At 48.7% G+C, this 20,547-nt stretch overlaps 1 long non-coding RNA gene across 2 annotated transcripts; it reads right to left on the minus strand.

Annotated features, from left to right (window-relative positions):
* Positions 1-284: 284 nt before the first annotated feature.
* LOC142600631 (uncharacterized) lies at positions 285-16,261 on the minus strand. Of its 2 annotated transcripts, none has more exons than XR_012834222.1 (3): positions 15,950-16,261; positions 3,269-3,989; positions 285-2,194 (listed from the first exon to the last, which is right to left on the minus strand). It is a non-coding gene; the product is annotated as an uncharacterized LOC142600631 (long non-coding RNA). The 2 variants fall into 2 exon arrangements; XR_012834221.1 differs by having other exon boundaries at positions 2,534-3,989.
* Positions 16,262-20,547: the final 4,286 nt, after the last annotated feature.

Below are 20,547 nucleotides of genomic sequence, written 5' to 3' on the forward strand. Positions count from 1 at the left end.
GCAGGATGAATCAATTCGATGGGAAAAAGATGGGAATTCACCTTTTCTTTTTTTTTTTTTTTTCTTTCCCCCCTGATTCTGGCCAAGGAGGGAAGGATATGAGGATGGAGATGGGAAAAATGTGTCTGGGAAGGGTTTGTCCCCTTTGCCCCCATGCTAATGGCATCAGTGGAGAGAAGATGGTATGGTGGAGACGTGGGAAGCACCAGGGCTCTTGCAGCCTGGCCTGGTGAGGACATGGCTCCTGTCAGTGATGTTCTTATGGACATGAGCTCTGCTTTCTGTGTTTTGGGGCACCAGAGGAGCTGAAGTCAGACGCTGTCCTGCGAGGTGTCAATCACGCTCTCTGAAGCTACCGAAGGGAATTGAAGGTTCCTGTTCAGCCATTAATCAATATACAGGAGCAGGGAGCGGGGAGGGCGTGTGGGCAAGGGCTTGCTGATGAAAAGCCACACAGCCCCCACCCATGCATGGAGAATGGCATTTAAGACTTTATTTCCCAATAAAATATTTCCCAGTGTTCCAGCATGGCTTGCTCGGTTGACAGGCTCACTGTTTGTCCTGCACACATTCATTTTATTTATAAGACTAATTTGTCTGCGAATAGGTCAGCCTGCTTCTTGTGCCTGTGAGCCCCATCAGTCCCACTGCCGTGAAATATTTCAGCTGAACCTAGCCACGTGCTGCGTCCCAGCACGGGCATCACGCAGAGGGCTGGCTGCCTTGCCGCTGGGTCCAGTCTCCATCCACAAGGCCCAATCCCAAATCATCAGATTTTCCCTTTGGGGCAGATCTCCCTGAAGGAGGGGAAGGGAACAGAGGAGGGAACAAACACTGGCATTTATTTTTTTCCACACAAATGCTTGGCAGATGGTTGCACAACTTTTCTTGCCCTTCTCCCTGATTGCACCCCATCCAGGTTGTTCCTGGAAGCAACGTTCTTCCTTACTTGCTCCAAATGGCTTTGGGTCAGGCCATGCATGGCTTGTACAACACTGCTGGAGATTACATGCAGCTGCACTGACATATCCAAGGGTGCTGCTTATTCAGCTACCCCCTGTTTATTATGGGTGCCCTCGCCTGTGGTTCTTGGGTGGGCTTTCATCCTGGCCTCCTCATATGCCACCTCCTGTTTCCCATCTCCTGGACAGAAGCAACTGGGTTGCTGTTGGTGTGTGTTACCTTGTCCAGGTTATCTCTCTAAGAGCCACAGGTCAGGAAACTTGTCCACATCTCCTGACAGCCAAGTGCTGACTGGCATAGTCACTCTGTCTGGCTGACGTAAGTGTCCCCCAAGGCCAGAGGAGTTTAGAGTCACAGCAGGATCTGGCACCTACAACAGACCTCAATGCCTATGCACAGGGCCCTGATTCCTGCCACGGTCCCCAATGACCATCATGGGAAGGCAGACCTTGAGCTCATGTACAGCCCTTTGGACTCTGCAGGGGGAGGACTCAGTTTCTGTCCTGATGCAGGATTGACTCAGCCTGTGTCACTCCTGACGGACACTTCTTCTCCTTATCCTTAGAAACCTTTGGTGACGGACATCCATGATCTTCCCTGTGGTGACTCTAGTGCTTCACCACCCTCACAGAGGTGGTGAAGCTCCTTCTCATAGACATCTGGTATCACTTTATACACCCTGTTTTCTGTGATTCCATGAGATGCCTGTCAAACCACAGCCTAAGTAACCTCCCAGCAAGAGCATAGTTAGGATTTCAAAAGCTGGAGCCATGGTGAACTTCATGTCCCTCAAAGCAGTGCCCATAAACATCCAGCAGCTCCTGGCAGGGTTTCAGTGCCAGCTGCAGAACATCTCTCCTGAAAACTTCTTGTAGTGTGCTGTGGAGCTAATACAGAGTCTGCTGAAAGTGGTAGAAGTCTTTTGATGTACAGCCCAGGGATGGGTCAGACATTGGGAAAAGCATCCTCACACGAGCCCAAGAACCAGGAGTGAGGCCCTGGGTTGACAAGTTTGGAGCTGGAAGCCCTGAACTCTGTTTTCTCTCTCTGCTCTTGTGGGTCTGCTTCCTTCCTGGCAGCCTGCAGTCTTCATTAGACTTAGCAAAGGGAGATGTGGAGTACAGACCTGAATTCAGAGTACTGTTGGTGTTAAAGCAATACCTTGCTCCACTGCTAAGGGGCAGGCCTGCTTGTGACTCCTTGTCCTCTGGGCTGGAGCGTGTCCCCTGGCCTGTAGTAGAAAAGATAAGCACACTGTGTTGTAGCAAAGACTTTTTGCTTTTATTCGTCTTCATCTAGAGTAAAAACAGACCCTGCAAATTACTAACAAATTGTCCTTCTGCAAGTGAAAATGTTGGTAAAAGCTGTCCGTGTTTCTTTATGCAAAGAAGTTGGAAAACAAAATTTCACTGCTCCTTCAGGCTTCCCTTCCCCTTCTTTTTCTGGTAAAAAAAAACATTACCAGGATGGAAAGCTTCAGTATTGAAATTTGCCATTAAAGTTTTAAAAGGCAACAACCACCACAAACCTTTCCGAATACTTTGGAGAAAAAATCAACAGTAAAACCTACCAAAGCTTTCTTCTCCTGCTTTACTTTGAGAAGGTGCAAAGAAGAGCCCTTTCCAAGGTAAAGTATGTCTCAAGGAGAAAGCGTAAGAGGAGTCTAAGGAAGAGGAAGGTAACATGTGGACAGAGATTGTAACAACAAACAGTATTCTGACTCAAGGGATGTTGCAAACATATTGTATATACTTGGAAATATTTTTAAACCAAAGCAGAAGTTAAGGAGAAGGTAGCCCAGAGAACGAGGAGAAAGATAGGCGGTTTGAGTTAGGAGTCCAGGGAGAGTGAATGATCATCAGTCCTGAGAGGGAGCTTCAGGGCAGCATGGAAGGGGCAGGAGCAGAGGCAGTGAGGGTGGGAAAGCCACCAGTGAGCAAGCTGGTGTGGGACATGGCAAGTCACTAATGGCCTGAGATGCCTCAGCCATAAATCTCATGCCCATACTCTTGATGTAGCCTTCAAGCCATGGTCACTCAGTAAATGGCTCTATTTCCCCCTTATTCTTGGCTTTTGAGTCTCCTTTAACTGTGGCTAGAAGGAGCTTATTGTTTCAGCTTGAGCAGCAGTGATTCGTCTGCTCATATGCAAAAATGGGTCATGATATAGTCCTCTCTTGAAGTCACCCAAGTGCGCAGAATGTGTACAGCAGCTTGCAAGGTGCCAGGGCCACAGTCTGTCTGTATGGCTGTAGGTACAGCCTGAAATAGCAGACACAAATTGTTAATAAAACAAATGCACCTACAGCAGTTCTTGCCAACTGAGAGGAGGAAAACTACCTAACAACGAGTGCCTGGTGACTTCCTGCCCTGGGCAGCAGCTTTGGCTAGGTGACCTCCTGAGGTCCCTTCCAACCTGATTTATTCTTTGATCCTATGAGCACAAGTCCACGTGCTCACCAGGGTCCTTGTATGTAACACGTTAAGGATGATGAAGATGATGTGGCAAGCGAAGATCAGAATTAATTCAGTCCATGGTGCATATTTTTCTTCAGACTTTTAATACAGCTCCAAGGATCCTACAGCAGGGGCTTGGTCCCCCTTACAGTGTTGGGTTTTTACAGACTTTTCCAGCAGAATTTGGCTTCATTTGGGGATATTCCAGATCATCTCCATGGATTCTCCTTCCCTTCTCTCCCCAGGGAGTTACAATGGGCTTGAGAAACGGGGTCTTTACACCCAGACAAAAGAGAGGCAGGTGCACAAGAGATCTCAGCCCTGCTGCATCCCTCTCTAGCTCTTTTCCATTTTGTTTTCCTTCACCGCCCACCCCTCCCCAGCCCTTTCCCAGAACTGCCTCTCCCCCTTCTTGCCGTAACACAAACACTGGCTGCCATCAAACCCGAGCTGGCAGCCGCTTCCCCCTTTGCTGCAAGGTCAGTCCTCCCTGCTGCTGCCTCGGCTCCTCCGTCCACCGCACAGAGCCAGGTCCACGGGGGCAGAGTCCTCACGGTCCTTATTTTTCATCTGGGAGAGAAAAAGGGGAGGAGAGGGGAGGAGAGGGGAGGAGAGGGGAGGAGAGGGGAGGAGAGGAGAGGAGAGGAGAGGAGAGGAGAGGAGAGGAGAGGAGAGGAGAGGAGAGGAGAGGAGAGGAGAGGAGAGGAGAAGAGAGGAGAGGAGAGGAGAGGAGAGGAGAGGAGAGGAGAGGAGAGGAGAGGAGAGGAGAGGAGAGGAGAGGAGAGGAGAGGAGAGGAGAGGAGAGGAGAGGAGAGGAGAGGAGAAGAGAGGAGAGGAGAGGAGAGGGGAAAAAAGAAAAAGAGGAAAAGAAAAAAGAGAAAACAGAAAAGAAAAGAAAAAGAAAAGAACAAAGAAGAAAAGAGAAAAGAGGAAAGGAAAGGAAAGGAAAGGAAAGGAAAGGAAAGGAAAGGAAAGGAAAGGAAAGGAAAGGAAAGGAAAGGAAAGGAAAGGAAAGGAAAGGAAAGGAAAGGAAAGGAAAGGAAAGGAAAGGAAAGGAAAGGAAAGGAAAGGAAAGGAAAGGAAAGGAAAGGAAAGGAAGGGAAGGGAAGGGAAAGGAAAGGAAAGGAAAGGAAAGGAAAGGAAAGGAAAGGAAAGGAAAGGAAAGGAAAGGAAAGGAAAGGAAAGGAAAGGAAAGGAAAGGAAAGGAAAGGAAAGGAAAGGAAAGGAAAGGAAAGGGGAAGGAAAAAGGAAAGGAAAAAGGAAAGGGAAAAGGAAAGGGAAAAGGAAAAAGAAAAGAAAAGCAAAGGAAAAGAAAAGAAAAGAGAAAAGAGAAAAAAAGAAAAGAAAGAAAAGAAAAAGAGAAAAGAAAAGAAAAGAAAAGAAAAGAAAAGAGAAAAGAAAAGAGAAAAGAAAAGAAAAAGGAAAAGATTAAAGATTTGCCAATGATTTTTAAAAGTATTTTATAGAAAGTAGAAGGAATGTGGTGTGAAAATGCAGGTCTTAAATGTGCTGCTTGTGTTTTCCCCTCTGCAGGGGCAGCTCTGTGGCTGCTGTGCGCTGCAGGACGGTCGCTGCCTTTGTTTTCTTCCGTCTGAGTGACCTCCCGGTCACTCCAAATGTCACAGCGGCCTGTGGAGCCGCAGCACCCCGCAGCAGCCCCTTCCGGATGGGGGGACACTCCGTCACCGGACGAGAAACTTGGCTTCAAACACCAAATCAGTGTCAGAAACAACAGAGCCACCGGGAACAGGAGGGAGAAGCGTTGCAAAGCTGGGGGCTTGGTCTCAGGGATCATTATTGATTGGCATACCCAATATTAATACTCCAGGGACTGCAACAGCAGCCTCAATGGGCCAAAATGCCCCAAATTCTCATCAACCACCACCTCTGGAAACAGACGGTTTCTTCGTGTTTCTTCACTGTTGGACTTTGCACCCGACCTACTGCTAAAACCTCGAGCTACACAAGTCATGCGTGGCAGAGAGCGGGGTCTTTCCCAGGCAACACTCCTTTATTTTGTGGTTGACATTTAGCTGTCACTGAGATGGGCACCCTAAAACCATGATAAGACAAATATTTGCTCAGCATGAAGAGCTGTCGATAGGTAAATTGCCTGGCATTACCTCCAGCGTGTCTCACACAGCGTGAGCGGGAATGCATGGGCTGGAGCCAGGAAAATCCCAACCTCTGACCATTCACAGGCTACTAAAGATACCAGTTACCCCTCTGGGGAGCCTGTCTTCTGGCTTAAAGCTCAATTTGCCATGTGAGCAGCATTGCTCTGAAAGTATCAGGTGCTGGATTTATCTACCTAAATCTGTTGAAATCCTGATAGAGCAGTTGATGGAGGCCAAGACACACTCGTCCCATCTTCCAGCAGAAATCCAAAATGGACCAGATGAGTTATGGTGCCTCCAAGGTGCCTCTTTCCCTCCATGGCCTACCAAGGTGTTTGCTAGCTGCACACAAGGTTTGGTGTGGGGGAATATACACTGCTGCCCTTTCAGTGTGTCCTAATCGTTTGTCAGCACTGATGTTAAAAAACCTGCCTCCTAATGCAAATTCACCTGGACCTCAGCTTTCCAGCTCTCTGCTATTGTCACAGTTTTCTCCTCTACATTAGGCAGCCCCATATCCTGTATCCTTTCCCCTTGGAGGCAATCCTCAGCTGTAATTAAGTCTATTCCCAGTTTTAGCTTGTGTTTGTTAACCCTCTCACGGTGATAATTACCTCCAGCTCTCAGATTATTTTAGTGACTCACCATCCCCAACTTCCCAGGACTGGTTCTAACGGGAACTTCTCAGTACCTGTCTCATTAACACCCTGCGTGGAAGCAACCTTTCCTCTGCATCCCTCTCGTATTGACTCCAAAATGAAACCAGACCTTTATGACCCTCCTTTGGGGTGAGTTCATGGCCTGCTGTCTGTCCACGATGATCACTTTATCTTTTTGCATCACCACTACTCTCCCCACGACCAGATGGGACTGTCCTTTCTTTGAATGGCACTAGCTAGTAAACACCGGTCCTAAGGCAACCACTAATTTGTCACTCAGCCTTAAATTCATCCACAGCCACCATACCGAGGTCCTCAACTGAAGTGATTTCATTTTCGATGCCTGATACTGCGCCTTCAGAAATGACCAGCTGTGTTTTTAGAAACGCTAATGCCATTCTGCTATTACAGCGCAGGTTTCTCGGACTGAAATCTCTATTCACCAAAGTCTTTTCATTTCGGCATATTAAAGGCTGGAGCTCTTCTCCACTTGAATTCAATGGCTCATAACGGATCCCCGCCACTACCCACTCCTGGGTAATGTTAGCTTAAAGATGCAAAGCCATGGAAGATTCTCTGGCTCTGAGCTATCAATACATCTTAAACGGAATGTGGGTTTTTTATTAATAGGTGTCCTCTGTTCCCTTTCCTCCCTTCCATCTTCCTCCACATGTAACAGCCCATTACCACAGCACTCCACTTGCCTGAATCCCTCGTTTGTCACCCCAGACTCCCTGCAGTACTATATAAACTACTGAAAAAGCTCTCCTTCTCTGTTGCATCGCTTCAATCTGCTCTTGTCACACAAAATCTGGTTTTGCTTTGCATTTGCCTGCTTTACTCCTGCCTGTTTCATTATCAGTTTAACACCTTTTTGCTTGCATTCTCTAGTCTCCAGCCAAAGAAAAACACAAAAAAACTTCCCTACCCAGGAGCTGTCAGCTTGCTTTGTTATCTGCCCATCTTCGTCTTCTTCCACAAAACGAAAACTTTCAGCTGTGTATTGCAAAGGAGGCAGCTCAGGTCAGTATTTTTTTTGCTTTCTTTCTCCGTCTCTCAGAATAATCTCCCAGATGCTCCCCCCTCCAAATGATTTCTTCTTCAGACTTGCAGGGTCTCTGAAGTCTGTGCTGACCTGCAGAACTCCATGTGATGCTCCATCTGTTGTTGACTTCTATGTGTTTACTTACTAAGGGAAAAACTGAAAACGTGACTTCAAGATCTGGCCAGTGTCACTGTCATTCCTCACAAATAAGGTCTGCCTTGGATTGAGCTCCGATTTTGATCTGCTCAAGCCTGCTCTGGTTCAGCCCCAGGGATGCTGACTGAGGGAGGACCTGTGAAACGCTTCTTGTGCAGTGCTGCATCTCGCGTGGGGCCACCTCAGCCCATGGAGAACCAAGGGTGTGAGCCAGGAAGGGACAACTGCAGTCTGGTGTGCACAGCCACCAGCAGTGCAGTTACAGATCTTTAGCTCAGAAGGGTCTCCAGAGTACCTGTTCCATGCCCCCTGCTCCACGGTGGGGTACAAAACACATCCCAGCATGGACATCACAGTGGTCGCCTTCCCCAAGGACAGCCACGGCAGAAGCAGCTCTCCAGAACAGACCATAACCCACCAGTGTGAGCTTGCACCAGTACACGTGAACATGGTTTAATGGGAGTCAGACCCTGGTATCTCAGCATAACAAAGACTCTGCATTCAGACACAGGCTGGGCTGAAGGTGTGTCCAGGTTTATATGTACATAATTCCCTTTCTGTTTCTGTCTCCATTATGCCAACAGCTGGACCTCCAGTTCAAGTGTATTTATGCATACGTGTATACGTGCATGGCCGGTGAGGTGTATTAAAAACAGTTGATTTCAGAAATAGCATAATTTTTCCTGGCGAAGGAGAACAGCTTCTCTTATTTTCTGTGCCACTTGTATTTTTGGGCTTAGCAAGGCAAAATGCCAAGGAGCGACAGCCCTTGTTTACCTAAGAGCAGCTAAAAGAGCTGTGTAGCAATCAAGGTATTGAGTGGGTTGGGCTGAAAATAGATCGTCTTGGAAAGACTTTGATCAGAAATGTTCAGCAGGGGACTGGATGGCCGTGAGCACCGGTAACAACCTCTCTGGGAATACATCCCCATCTCGCCTGAGCTAATTAGGTGCAATGCTTTCGTGCAGTGTGTCTGTGGTCTGCCTCGCTGAGTCACTGTGCCATAGTTACCCCCAGCTGTAGGGACTGAATTGTCCTCTTCCACCCTTTCTAGGTCAATACCGAGGTGAAGAGACACGTGGAGGATTCCCTTGTACAAACACTCAGTAAGGTGCACGCTCCTTCCTCCACTCGCTCCTGAACCTTATCATGAAATGGGATTCATTACTGGGAATGTGATTTATTCTTTTTCCGGGAAAACCTCTTTTGAAAAGGTGTCTGTGGCCTCACAGGGACATCACTGAGTCCTTCACCTCAACCTTCTGGAGCAATTATTTTCGTTTAAGCCCTTGAAGCTCTCCTAAGCTCTCGCTAAGAAGGATTCCAACCCTTGTCCAAGCTGATAAAGTTTTGCCTCTTCCTTTCTTGATGAGCAGACATGCTCTGCCCTCTGCCAAACCTAACCTACCCGTGTGATTACCAAACTATTTGCCTGCAGCTTCACATATCTCACTTTATATAATACCTTGTGCCAGCTCTCCTTTCTGGGCATGTCTACACAGCTATTTTGGCCCAGGGTCTAGGTCTGGCATGTCTCTTGGCAAACTGACGGTCACGACAGATTCCAGAAGAAAGTGTTTGGGCTCTTTCGGTGGCTCCAGGAAAACTCTCACCCTGCGACAGGAGAAGACGAGCACAGCCCAGGCTCTGGCTTTGAAGGTGTGGGTATATGACAGGTCTAGTCACAGGCCCTGGGCTCAGGTCCAGGCAAAACAAACAACATCATCATGTCTCTGGAGCACTTTGTTTGGAAGTGTTTCCGGTCCTTAATTGCTTTATTTTGTAGCAAATGGCTTAAGATATTGCACTATGAGGCTTTTCTCTTTGCAGTTTTCCAGCTGCAAACATCAGGGGAGAACTGGTCACCGTGTAGAGCTGAGAGAAATTTGCCCACCAGACACAGTAAAACCAGGGGCTCTCCTCAAACTGCCAGCTGTGGAGCTCGTTCCAGACTGGGGTACCTACCGTTATCATGGTAACCGTGGTTACTTCAGGGCTTTCCATTTCCAGGGGTGCCAGACCCAGAGGTTTTCCAACCTCCAACATCACATCTGGCACAACAAGCTGAGGATGTCAGGATTGCTGGCTCCAGGTCTCCTCCATGTCACTCATCCCAGGTCCTCTGATGGCCAGGGTAGTATTTTAGCACTCTATAGGAGGCTTAGAAACCAAATTACTGTTTGAACACAATGATCCTGGCCAGGCAATTCTCCTTGCAGGTCTTGAAAATTGCCTTGCTATCCACATCAGTCCTCTCCTGGATCAGCTAACAGCATAAACCTCATGGATTCTCATATGCACTGCTGCATGCCTATGGCTCTGAAAAGACTTAGGGAGGGAAAAACCCAATCATCGTCACTTTGGGGTTTAGAAAGAGGAAATCAAAGTGAAAAATTAAAAATGCCAGACCTTTGCAGAGCCACTATTTTCATCCTAGGCTCATGACGCTGTGCTGGTTTCCTGCTCTCTAGTAAAGCTGAACAGATTTCCCAGCGCACAAGTGGTACGAGGACCAGCAGCTTGCCAGCTGACTTCTCCTCATCAGAGAAACCTGCGGATGGCAGCAAGTCCGTGACATCTCCTAGGCAAGCCCAGAAAGGCTGGATCCTCAGCCTTGGGAAGCAGTGGCCCGCAGTTTTGTGGAAAACAAGATAGTAACGAAATATGTGACCTTCCAGCATCAATCTGAAGGTCCATCCTGCCTGATGGAGGAGGCAGTAATGAGACTTTTCTGTCCAGCAGCGACTGTAGACAGGGCTGTGTTTTCTCTCGCATCCTTGAAGTGAATGTGAAAGGATATGTCAAGCTTGGTATGGACATCAAGCGTAGGTTTTTAGCTTATGCCTGAATATTTTGGGGGCTGTCTTTTAGGATGCTCCTTACACTGCTGGGTCACAGCCCAGGAACTGGGGTTTGAGAATTACTGGTTTAAGAGAGATGATTTCAGAAACTGAAGGAGAAGGTTAGGAGGCACTGCGTTACTCCTGTGTGAACCTGGTTACTTGCCGTGGATCAGCTGATACTCCTCAATTTGTTAAATCAGGTAGTCTGACCTTAAATCTAAGCCCACAGACGTAACCACGGAAAGAGCACTTCCAGGAATAGGCTATTTATCCTGTAGCTGTGCACAGAATTACAGCAAGATAATAACCCTGGGACGTGGTTTATTTCCCTCTGGTTGCTGTGCCTTGTGGGTGCTCAAAAGAAGGCTTTTTTTTTTTTTTTTTTTTAAATTCTAACACCAGTGTTCCCCAGCTTGCTGACTCCCAGACTTTCAGCTTTAAAATGGAGAAAGCTAATGAAACTGGAAATATATTAGTGCTGTTTCAGTAGTAAAGGTACCTGCCTTGGTCTGTTCATAGCACCCAAATTTTAACTTCTGTCTCTGCAGATGGACTGCTGGGACTGATTGTTCATCATTATGGGCAAAAGTATCATACACAGCACATTGACTACAAAAAATAGATCCTGCTGTGGTACAGCTGACTGGCTGTAGAGATGTTTTATGTCAGCATGTGATGGGGACACTGAAGCAGTCCATTGCCAGGGGCTTGATTCTGCTCAGAGCCAAGATCCCCAAAGACACTCACTCTCTGTTATCCCTATCAGTGTCGTGCCACTGAAAAATCCAGCTGCCCAATAATCCCTGTATAAGCAAGCACGAACATCAGCCCACCAGCTGGGTCCTTACTTGTTTGCATTCAATGCACATTTAGAAGCAGGCAAAAAAATAAAATACTGTGACTGGATAACACTATCTTGAAGACCACTTGTATTTCGTACCACCTCAGCCTAATGCCACATTCAAATCTTGCCTGCAAACCTGAGAAAATTATTTGCAGAGCTACCGAAGCTCAAAGAATAGCTCCAGTCGAGGGCCCTTTATTCCTTGGGTTTTCCAGGCAGGGCTTATGTAGTTAACATAGGGATAATGTTATTTTTTCAGGAAAGAGTTTCAGAGAGGAAAACTGGTGGACACTGAAAGCAGCTTTGTGTCCTGCCACTAGGACCCAGGCATTTTACCCTGAGTCCCTATGTAAAAATACAAGAAGCCTATTGCATCTTTTTGATCACAGAGACAGTCAAGAGCTGGCCACACATCCAAAGCAGCGTGACCAGCAGGTCAAGGGAGGTGATCCTGCCCCTCTACTCGGCTCTTGTGAGACCTCACCTGCAGTACTGCGTCCAGCTCTGGGGTTCTCAGTACAAGACAGACATGGAGCTGTTGGAGAGAGTCCAAAGGGGACCACGAAGCTGATCCGAGGGCTGGAGCACCTCTGCTATGAGGACAGGCTGAGAGAGTTGGGATTGTTCAGCCCGGAGAGGAGAAGGCTCCAGGGAGACCTTATTGTGGACTTTCAGTACTTAAGGGGAGCTTACAAAAAAGACAAACTCTTTAGTAGGGCCTGTTGTGATAGGGCAAGGGGTAATGGTTTTAGATTTAGACTAGATATAAGGAAGATATTTATTATGATGAGGGTGGTGAAACACTGGAAGAGGTTGCTCAGAGAGGTGGTAGATGCCCCATCCCTGGGAGCATTCAGGGTCAGGTTGGACGGGGCTCTGAGCAACCGGATCGAGTTGAAGATGTCCCTGCTCATTGCAGGGGGGGTGTTGGACTAGATGACCTTTAAAGGTCCCTTGCAACCCAATCCAACTATGATTCTATGATTCTATGACTCACTGAGCTCTTAGGAGCCTGCAGACATGGCCTGATGATGAGGGGCACTGCCATGGGCTGTCTGATGTTCCACCAGGCCATTGCCTGGGAAGCTCACAAAGTTAGATGGTCACAGCTGCAATCTCTGCGTCAGTCATCCCATGTGCCCCTTACAGCCAGGGATAACCCTTTTAAGGGCACAGCTCATCTCACCCCAAAGGAGTCTGCTGAAATAGGTCAAACGATTCCTACAAACCCATCTTGTAGGCTGCTCCCTCCTCCAAGCATGTTAAATCTGCTCCAGCCACGTGTGAGACCCTTCGCCTTGGTCAGGGGCTGGAGGATGAGGACAGGAGGAGAGGAGCACGGCCGCTCTGCTCAGCCAGGCAGAAGGCATCAGGGAAGTCACCATGCCTTGGTGACCCTCTCCAAGTTTTTCCCTTAGTAATGAAAAACCCCCATGATCCTCTTCAGAACTACTAGTGAAATTTATTGCTCCCTTTCATTCCAGCAGAGATGGAAGAGGGATCTGTACAGTCTCTCTGTGCACTTATATCCACTATACCTTTAAATGAAATACTCGTAGCTCTCTTGCATGTGGCCTTTTTAGTGGTCTTTCCCTCTGTCACAGGCATCTGGTTACTGTCCAGGCTGCTCCTCTTGAGTGTCTCCAGCTGATGTTGGGGGCAAAGTATCACAGCATGGCTTTGCATCTCTCTTAGGTGGATCCAGAAGCCGGGATAGGAAAACTTAGAAGAGTGTCTAGGACCTGCTCTGATCTGCATTGTTCTTGTAGCTCAGCATCCCCCTCATTGTCCCTATTTTATTTCCAGCCCTCATGCCAGGGCTTATGCCAGTCTCACATGACCCCCACATCAGGGAAGTCTTGCCTTATAGCTCCTATATGGCCCATAGACTGTCCTATCAGGTCCACAGCAGGAAGAAATGTCCACCACCTCCTCACCTGATTTATACATCTCCAGGTAAATTAAAATTATGTCTTTTATTCACATTGACTTTCTAGTTGCCTCCACAGTGCCCATGTTGGTGCAGAAGCATGGAAAACTGGGGCTTTGCCATAGACTGTTACAGGTGACATGCCCAAAGCATTCATCACTACCTTGGGAGGGCACTGGCTTTTTAATATCCATCCCAGTAGTCCCTGGTGTTTTTGGCAGGAAATCAGGCAGATGTGATCAAGCTATTTCTCTATCTGCCTCCTCTTTACTGCTCATGGACTGAGAGATCATTTCTGACCTTGTTTGAAGGTAGCTTTGCAGTCCTGGAGAACTGAAGCCTACAAGGTTTGTGCAAACAGGCAGCCAGGTAGAGAGCAGGGGGAGAGAGAGAGAAAGGGAGATTTATTATTTTTTGGGCATAAGAACTCATCCAGGGGTTCAGCCTGAAGTCTTACATCCAGGGAAGACCAAATCACTTATCGGATCACTCATTCCTCTAAATGTCACATGGATTCCCAAGGAGCAAGAAGGTCTGTTACCTGCCCCAGTGTCTTCACTCACTGTATCATATCAGGCTGGTTTGGACTGGGGATAAGACCCGGAGAAGAGCCTCTCCAGCTTAAACTGGGTCCTCACCAGCATCCTTGCAGGATGGATGAGAATAGCAGCCACACTCCTGCACAGACAAGATAACTGAGATGTTAGGGACCACTGGCAGTGATTTAAAGTCTAGTGACTTCAACCCCTGGAAAATGCATGTGTGCACATGTGTAGGTGCTGGTGGGTGCTCAAGCTGCTTCTGAACCAGACCCTGTCCCTGGTACATCAATCTTCAAGTGGTGCATTTTGTTTTCATGTAGAGCAGCCTGTCCATCCAGGCGAGAGCATGGTTAGATGCCAAGCCAGGCTGCAGGTACCGAAGGGACAGGAAGGAGCAGTCGTGGGCAAGCAGCAAGTGTTCAACCCAGACCATCTGCTGCTGTTGGATTAATCCCTAACCTGTGCTCTCAGCTGGCCAAGGGAAACTTGTTAGGCTGAATTTATGTCTCTAGCTTCAGTTTACAGCCTGGCACATTAAAATAAACCAACGCTGACTTTGGGTTAACTTAAAAAGCTGGGCTGTAGATTAGAGATGGAGAAGAAATCATAGAAGGAGCTGTACATGATCACCAGTGTGGGGAGAAGGAGACAACCCCACGCTACCAACAGCTTGAGCACGGCCAGGGCATCTCCCTGAGAAAAAGGAAAGGATGGAGAGCCCCAGGGTGAAGAGGGGGCTGAAAAGAGGCTTGGACCCATGAGCAAAGGTGCTCTCTTTCTGCTCTGGCATCAAACTGTGTGTGCTCTGCAGAAGCAAATTTGAACCATTGTTTCTCTTGTTACCATTGTTTCTTGTTACCATTGTTTGTCTTGTTTTCTCTTGCAAACCATCCTCTCCCAGAGGAGTAGTAATCCTGAAAGCTTGAAAGTATTGTGGAGGAAGGAGGAGCATTATTTTTTTAAAAAATTCCCTTTTTTAAAATGTGAAATTAGAAAACAAAATAATCGGATGTTTTCACTGCCAGGGAATGGTGAGGACAGAAACAGAGGAGAAATGTCTGGAGAAAAGAAAAGCTTTTTCCTAGCTTTGTTGAATGCTGGAACAGATAGATCAAAAGCACTAATAAGATAAACTAAGTCTGAGGACTGGACTTGAAGGCTGACTTATCAGATTCCTCTGCAAACCAGGCTGGCAGTCTCGCAGGATAGTTTCAGGTAGCATCTGATCGAGTCTCCCAACTCATCCGCCTGCAGTTTTTGGGTGTGTTTGTGCTAAGCTAAATCTGCCAGTCATTTAAAGTTTGCTTTTACATACACGGAGGAGAGCTGGGCTGGTTGGACTGAGCATTACAAAGCCTCTTTCTAGGAAAGAAGTTTTGTGCAACAGAAGGGAAAATAGGTCATTGTCAAGGTTTAGGGCATTTGCTAAAGAAAGTAAACAAGTGGTGCGGTGTGGCTGGGTGAGATGGGAGGTCAGCTCCGCGCCGAGCAGGATCTGCCCCTGGCTCAAGACAAGGCTGTACTTGCAGGAGGGTTTGGCTTTTCCTAGGAGGGAAGTCAGCCTTATGGCAGCAGGACTTGGATCGTTACCCTGCCCTGATTCTGTGCATGATCCCTGGCAAATCATTTCATCCCAGTGCCCTGTCTGGATGCAGGGAGGAATCACTGCCCCGTGACACCCAAGGCTTTGGGTGCCAAGCTCCGTGGGGCACAGCTTGCACCGGGGCATGATGCACCCAGAGCGAACGGGCCATTGGCATCACTGCAAAGCTGCTGATGAGAACGGGAGGCTAACGGGGACGAGAGGCCGGTGCCGGAGCAGTTGCACCAGCGATGGCCATGGCAGACCCAGGGCAGAGCCTGTCGCAGACAGACTCAGATGCAGAAAGAAACAAAAACAAGGCAAAAAAGAACAACCACCAACCAACCACAAAAAGCACCGCAGGTCCTTAAAAATGCCCTCAGGCATTCCTCAAGCAAAATCCCAGGGGAGCTCAGCTGCCCCCCTGGATGACACTGAACCACAGCAAGTCACCTTCCCACCCGCCCCCCTTCCTGGGTTGCGGGGCTGGGGAGGAGGCTGGGGCACGCACCCCTCCATCGCCTGCTGCAAGAAGCAATGGACAGCTCTGTCCTCGCAGCAAGGGCTGTGGTTTTACCCTCCCCGGGAGGGGACAGGCTGTGCCGGAGTGGGGCTGCAGCACCCGGGGAGGGGGCTGTGCGGGGGCTCTGGAGCACATCTGCCAGCCGCCTGGCCCCCGCCGCCAGCCCGCGAGTACATCTTGTTTGTGTTTTTCTGCGGAGCACACTCCCAGCGGGTTATGTCAGAGGTGAGGAATGCAGGGCCACCCTGTGTCATGAGATCAGACTTACATTTTTAGGCTGAACGCTTACCGTATTTGCTGGGAAGCAGCACGCAGGCGGCACGCGGGGCCCCGGAGGGGTGGGAGATACCCCTTCGCCTCCATCCCTCTTTTCCAGCCCTTGCTCCAGCAGAGCCGGGTGGAGCGGATGGGGCCCGTCTGCTGGAACAAGCTTTCCCTCTGTTCCTCGCAAGGAGCAAGAAAGGAAACGCAGTGAATTAACGCGAATGAAAAGGCAGCAGTGAAAGGCGGCCGGGCGCCACGCCAAGCGCTCGGAAAAACACTCGCGGAGAGAGGTGGTGGCGAGCTGCTCTCTGCCGCTGCCGAAGGCATCGACACCCTGGATTGCCCCACGGGGGAAACTCATCCAAGCACCAGTACCCACAAAATATCACCGTCCCAGGGGGCTAAAAGCATGAGGAGAGCCACGAGCCCATCCGGGGCCATCAGGGAGGCTGGGAAAGCTGGGCTGGGAGCTCTTGACGTGAAAGACGTTTGCAGGGTCCGACCCAAAGCACGGCCCAGATGAGCGACCCTCCCTCAGTTTCGTTGCTGGGAGCCAACCTGTACATCCAACCTTTCCAAAATTTCTTGACACCTTCTGCTCAAGAAAAGCTGGTGCAAAATAACTCTGCTGATGTCTTACAGGGTCTCTGTGCTGCCCGTTCCCTGTTTTTAAGACTTGGAGGCTCCTCTGCAGCTCTGCTTCCCACCCAGGGCAGAAAGAGGAGAGCGGCTTTGATCCCAGTGCCACCGCACAGAAAACCCACTGAGGCGAGGTCGGACCCTGGCACAGGGAAAGGCTCCCCTTCTCTGCTCTGGCATAGATTTTGTTTTCCCTTTTTTATTTTTTTTTTCTTCTTTTCCTAAAATAACTGCAGTAGTAGGTATACTGAGACCGCAAAGCCAAAAAGCAGAGAAATGCTTCCACAGACCGTGTCCAAACTGAACACCACTGTTTGTTGTTTTTTGGGGTTTTTTTGTTCTGTTTTGCCTTACGGAGGGTTTTGACATGGTGGTGTTTTGTTCTGTGTCAGAAGGAAAACAAACCCTGAAATACCAAATTCTTTCACACAATGGACTTTCCTTTCTCTAAACATCCCTGTGAGATGGGCCTCTTGCAGCTCTCTCCTCTTCCCAGAACAAGAGAACAAATACTAGGAAGTCTGGAGAGATGAACTGCACGGAGTTGGCTGCAGCGGAGGAGTGCGCACCAGCCCCACGTTACTCAACGTCTCCACTGCTGGCTGGTCCTCACATGGAGGGGGCAGGTGAACCTCCAGCAAGCATGGATGGTCCCTGTGCCACTGATAGTTTTTTGCTGTGCACCTCAGACTCCTTTTTGTGTCCCTGTGAGTGGTGACAGGGGACAACTTCAGGTCCTTGTCTATTATCCTAGACCCTCTGTCATCTGCTACAACCCTGGTTTACCATGTCACCTCCATGTGCAGTCCCAGACTCCTACTGTGCCTCTACCATAGCCCCAAGAGCCTCTTTGAGAAATTCCTCCTTTGGCGGCAAATCCTGTTTTTTGGGTTCCCCCTAGGCTTGTGGTCCTATGGAGGCACCTGAGAGTGTCCCGTGGAGATGAGAGAGGTGACCTGCAGGGACAGGAGGGACTAGAAGAGAGCAGAAGCTCCAGGGGGACCTTCAGACCTGGCACCCTCCCCTGGGCAAGAGGATGGAGGTCCCACCAAAATGTGAAGGTGCTGTGTTGACAGAAAGGGGCTGGTAGCTGCCTTGTAAAAATAAGGAGAGAGAGGCTATCACGTGGGATCCTTGGGAAGATAAGGCTTGCTTCATGGTTTAGGATGTTATCTTCTTTTTCTCCCCTCTCTCATTGTCTGCCTTCCCTTTCATAAAGTTCTGCATCGATACGATTTTCTGTTCTATCATTTGGGGTGGAGGAAGTAGAAGTCACAGGACGATCTGAGATTGGGTTATTTTCCCTGGATTTGGAGGGGAAGGAAAAGAGGGCTTGAGGCAGCATTTAGCAACAGCCCTGGACACTGAACCAGGGCCTTACAACCACCAGGTAAGACCTGGAGAGGGTGTTGCAGGTCCACCTTGACTGATCCAGAACACCTGCACTATAAATGACATGAAGAAAGGATCTTGGCTTTCATTAAATCTTTCAGGTGCCCAGGTGAAATCATCATTAGCAATGATTATATATCTTAGGGTTGACATAAGTTCAGTTCAACTGCAGTGAAGTCATTTGCTTTTGTTACACTCCTCAATTTGGGGGAAATACACTGACAATGCTTAGCAACCTTTAATCATTTTGGCAGAGAACAATAATCTGGGAAGGCCAAAGTTTGTATCTGTTACCCTGCCTCAGATGGTTACTTGATCTCCCAAATAATAAGTTATCTGGCCTTGCCATTTGCTCGTAATCAGCATTATTTTCCGAATTGCTATTGAGCATCCTGAAATCAGAGAATATCTCAAGTTGGAAGGAACCCGTAAGGATCATCAAGTTCAACTCGCTGCTTTTTACAAGACTACTATAAATGAGTATTGCTCGACTTTAACATTGGATTGTTGCTTGTTCTGCAGCGTGGCAGTGCACCATGCTATCCTGGGCAGATCCAAGGCAGTAATATCTCTGTCCGACCCAGGCGGGCAGTCGTTGGCTTGACTCGGCGCTGTACAGCAATGGGATGTGCTGTCCCTGCCAAAGCAGATACTGTAGGTTCTTTATTTCTTAATTGTCACTTTTTCTATGACTGCTTCAAACAGATACAAGGAGCGCGGAAAGAACAGTGCTTCCCCTGTCAGGAATGGGGCGGAAAAGTCAGAAAAAAAGACTAAAGGACGAATGCAGTGAAAGGCACCACCACATTCGGGGCCTGACTCTGATCTCAGTTGAAGCAGTGTAAACAAGCAGGTTACAGAATCCAGGAGGTCTGATTCTGACGCTGGCACCAGAACAATGAGAAAAACGTATTTTAGACCAATTATGCTGTAGAATATATGTGAGATTTTCAAAGCACCTAAAGCCATCACGATCAGACAGCACAGTAATTTGAGTTTTAGGGACAGATCTAAACACTAGGGCCACAAGAACCAGATCTTTAACCCAGTATAAAGTGACTCTTTTATTGCTTCTAAAGAATTTGTATTGTTTGAAAGATTTTCTACCATAAAATCTCTGTGCTGCTCTGCTAACCTCCCTGCTGGGACACCCTGAAGCTAGCCCAGACTCATCTTCCCCAAGCCCTCCACCTATCCTGCTGCTCTCTGTATTCCAAATCTCTAGTTATCTCTGTTGTTCCCTGCAAGCTGACTTGGGTTTGCCCTTTTCTGCTGGATACTCACCCAACCTTTCCTGACCTACTGCCAGTTTTTTCCCCACTTTTTATAACCACCAGCCATGATAAAAGTCTCTGCTTATATTCAAGATGGGACTGCCCTTGCCTGTGCTCCTTCGTACAAAACTCACTGGAAGAGCATCCCACGCACTTGGATTCTTGAGCAACTCAACTCAACTCACAAAGAACAATGAGGCAGAGCTGGTAAGCCTGAGCGAGTGGCCTAGGCCAGGGCCTGTGGAGCAATAGGACAGGACTTGCAGGGAGATCTTGTTCCTTGATGTTCACCAAGTTCCTATTAGGAGCCAGGCAGAGCTACCTGGCTCAGGTGAATTCAGCTACCTGTCCCTCCTGGCCACCTCCCCACTGGTCACTGGTGCTGGCTGGGAACACAGGACTGCTGCTCCACCTCTACCCACGTCCTCCAGGGTAAACCTTGATATATAGTCATGGCTGTTCTGTTTGAAGGCCAAGGACACTGGAGGATATGCTGGGACCAGTGGGGTGCCCTGACCCCACCACAGAGAGGTCTCTTGTTCACTGTGTTAGGCTAGATGTATCGCTCCAGAGCATGGTCAGGGATTCCCTGGAACATCACTTTATTCAGGGGCATGAGGCATCCACAGTCTTGCGAGCAAGCAGACTGTCATGCCTCATGATTCATCCTTCCTGGTTCTCACGAAGCAGTGAGAGAGCCAGAGAAGCCGTTGGTGGTTTTGGTTCTCCTCAGCTGTGGTTCATTCCTCCAGTCCTTCTTGCTCTTACATCCTGCAGGGCAAAACAGACAACATCACAGTACAGAAGCAACAATCAATATAGCGGTCTGTCTTCCTTTACACTAACCAAGCGCACACTCCATTACTGTGCTACAGCTACCCAGGAGGAATGAGAAGACATCTGGGAGATGCTCAAGGGTGCTAGTGTACTGCTGCACAAGCCCTTCCAGAAAGGGGTATGGGAAGGGCTTCAGGCAGCAACAGCATGGTGATTTAATCAACTTCAGCAGGCTCTTTGCCAGGCATATCCTGTCCAGCTTGGGTTGAACTGACTGGCAATGAGGTGGGTCGGTGGCAGCCAACTCCAAATGACCAAGACAAGCCTCGTTACAGTGCTCAGTAGCTGATTCATGTTTTGGTCTTCTGCCCCACCCAGTCTAGAGTGAGTTCAGCACGTCTCCCCAGGCTTCACTTTCCTGCTTTCAAGGCTCTCCCTCCTCCAGAGATCTTCCCACATTCGTGGCCCAGCCCTCTGCCACCAGTCCTCTCTGGTCTCCTGGACTGGACATCATGCAAGGCAGGAGCCAGCAGCTTGCTGG

Source organism: Balearica regulorum, chromosome 2 (genome assembly GCF_011004875.1).
Source record: "Balearica regulorum gibbericeps isolate bBalReg1 chromosome 2, bBalReg1.pri, whole genome shotgun sequence".
Lineage (NCBI taxonomy): Eukaryota > Metazoa > Chordata > Aves > Gruiformes > Gruidae > Balearica > Balearica regulorum.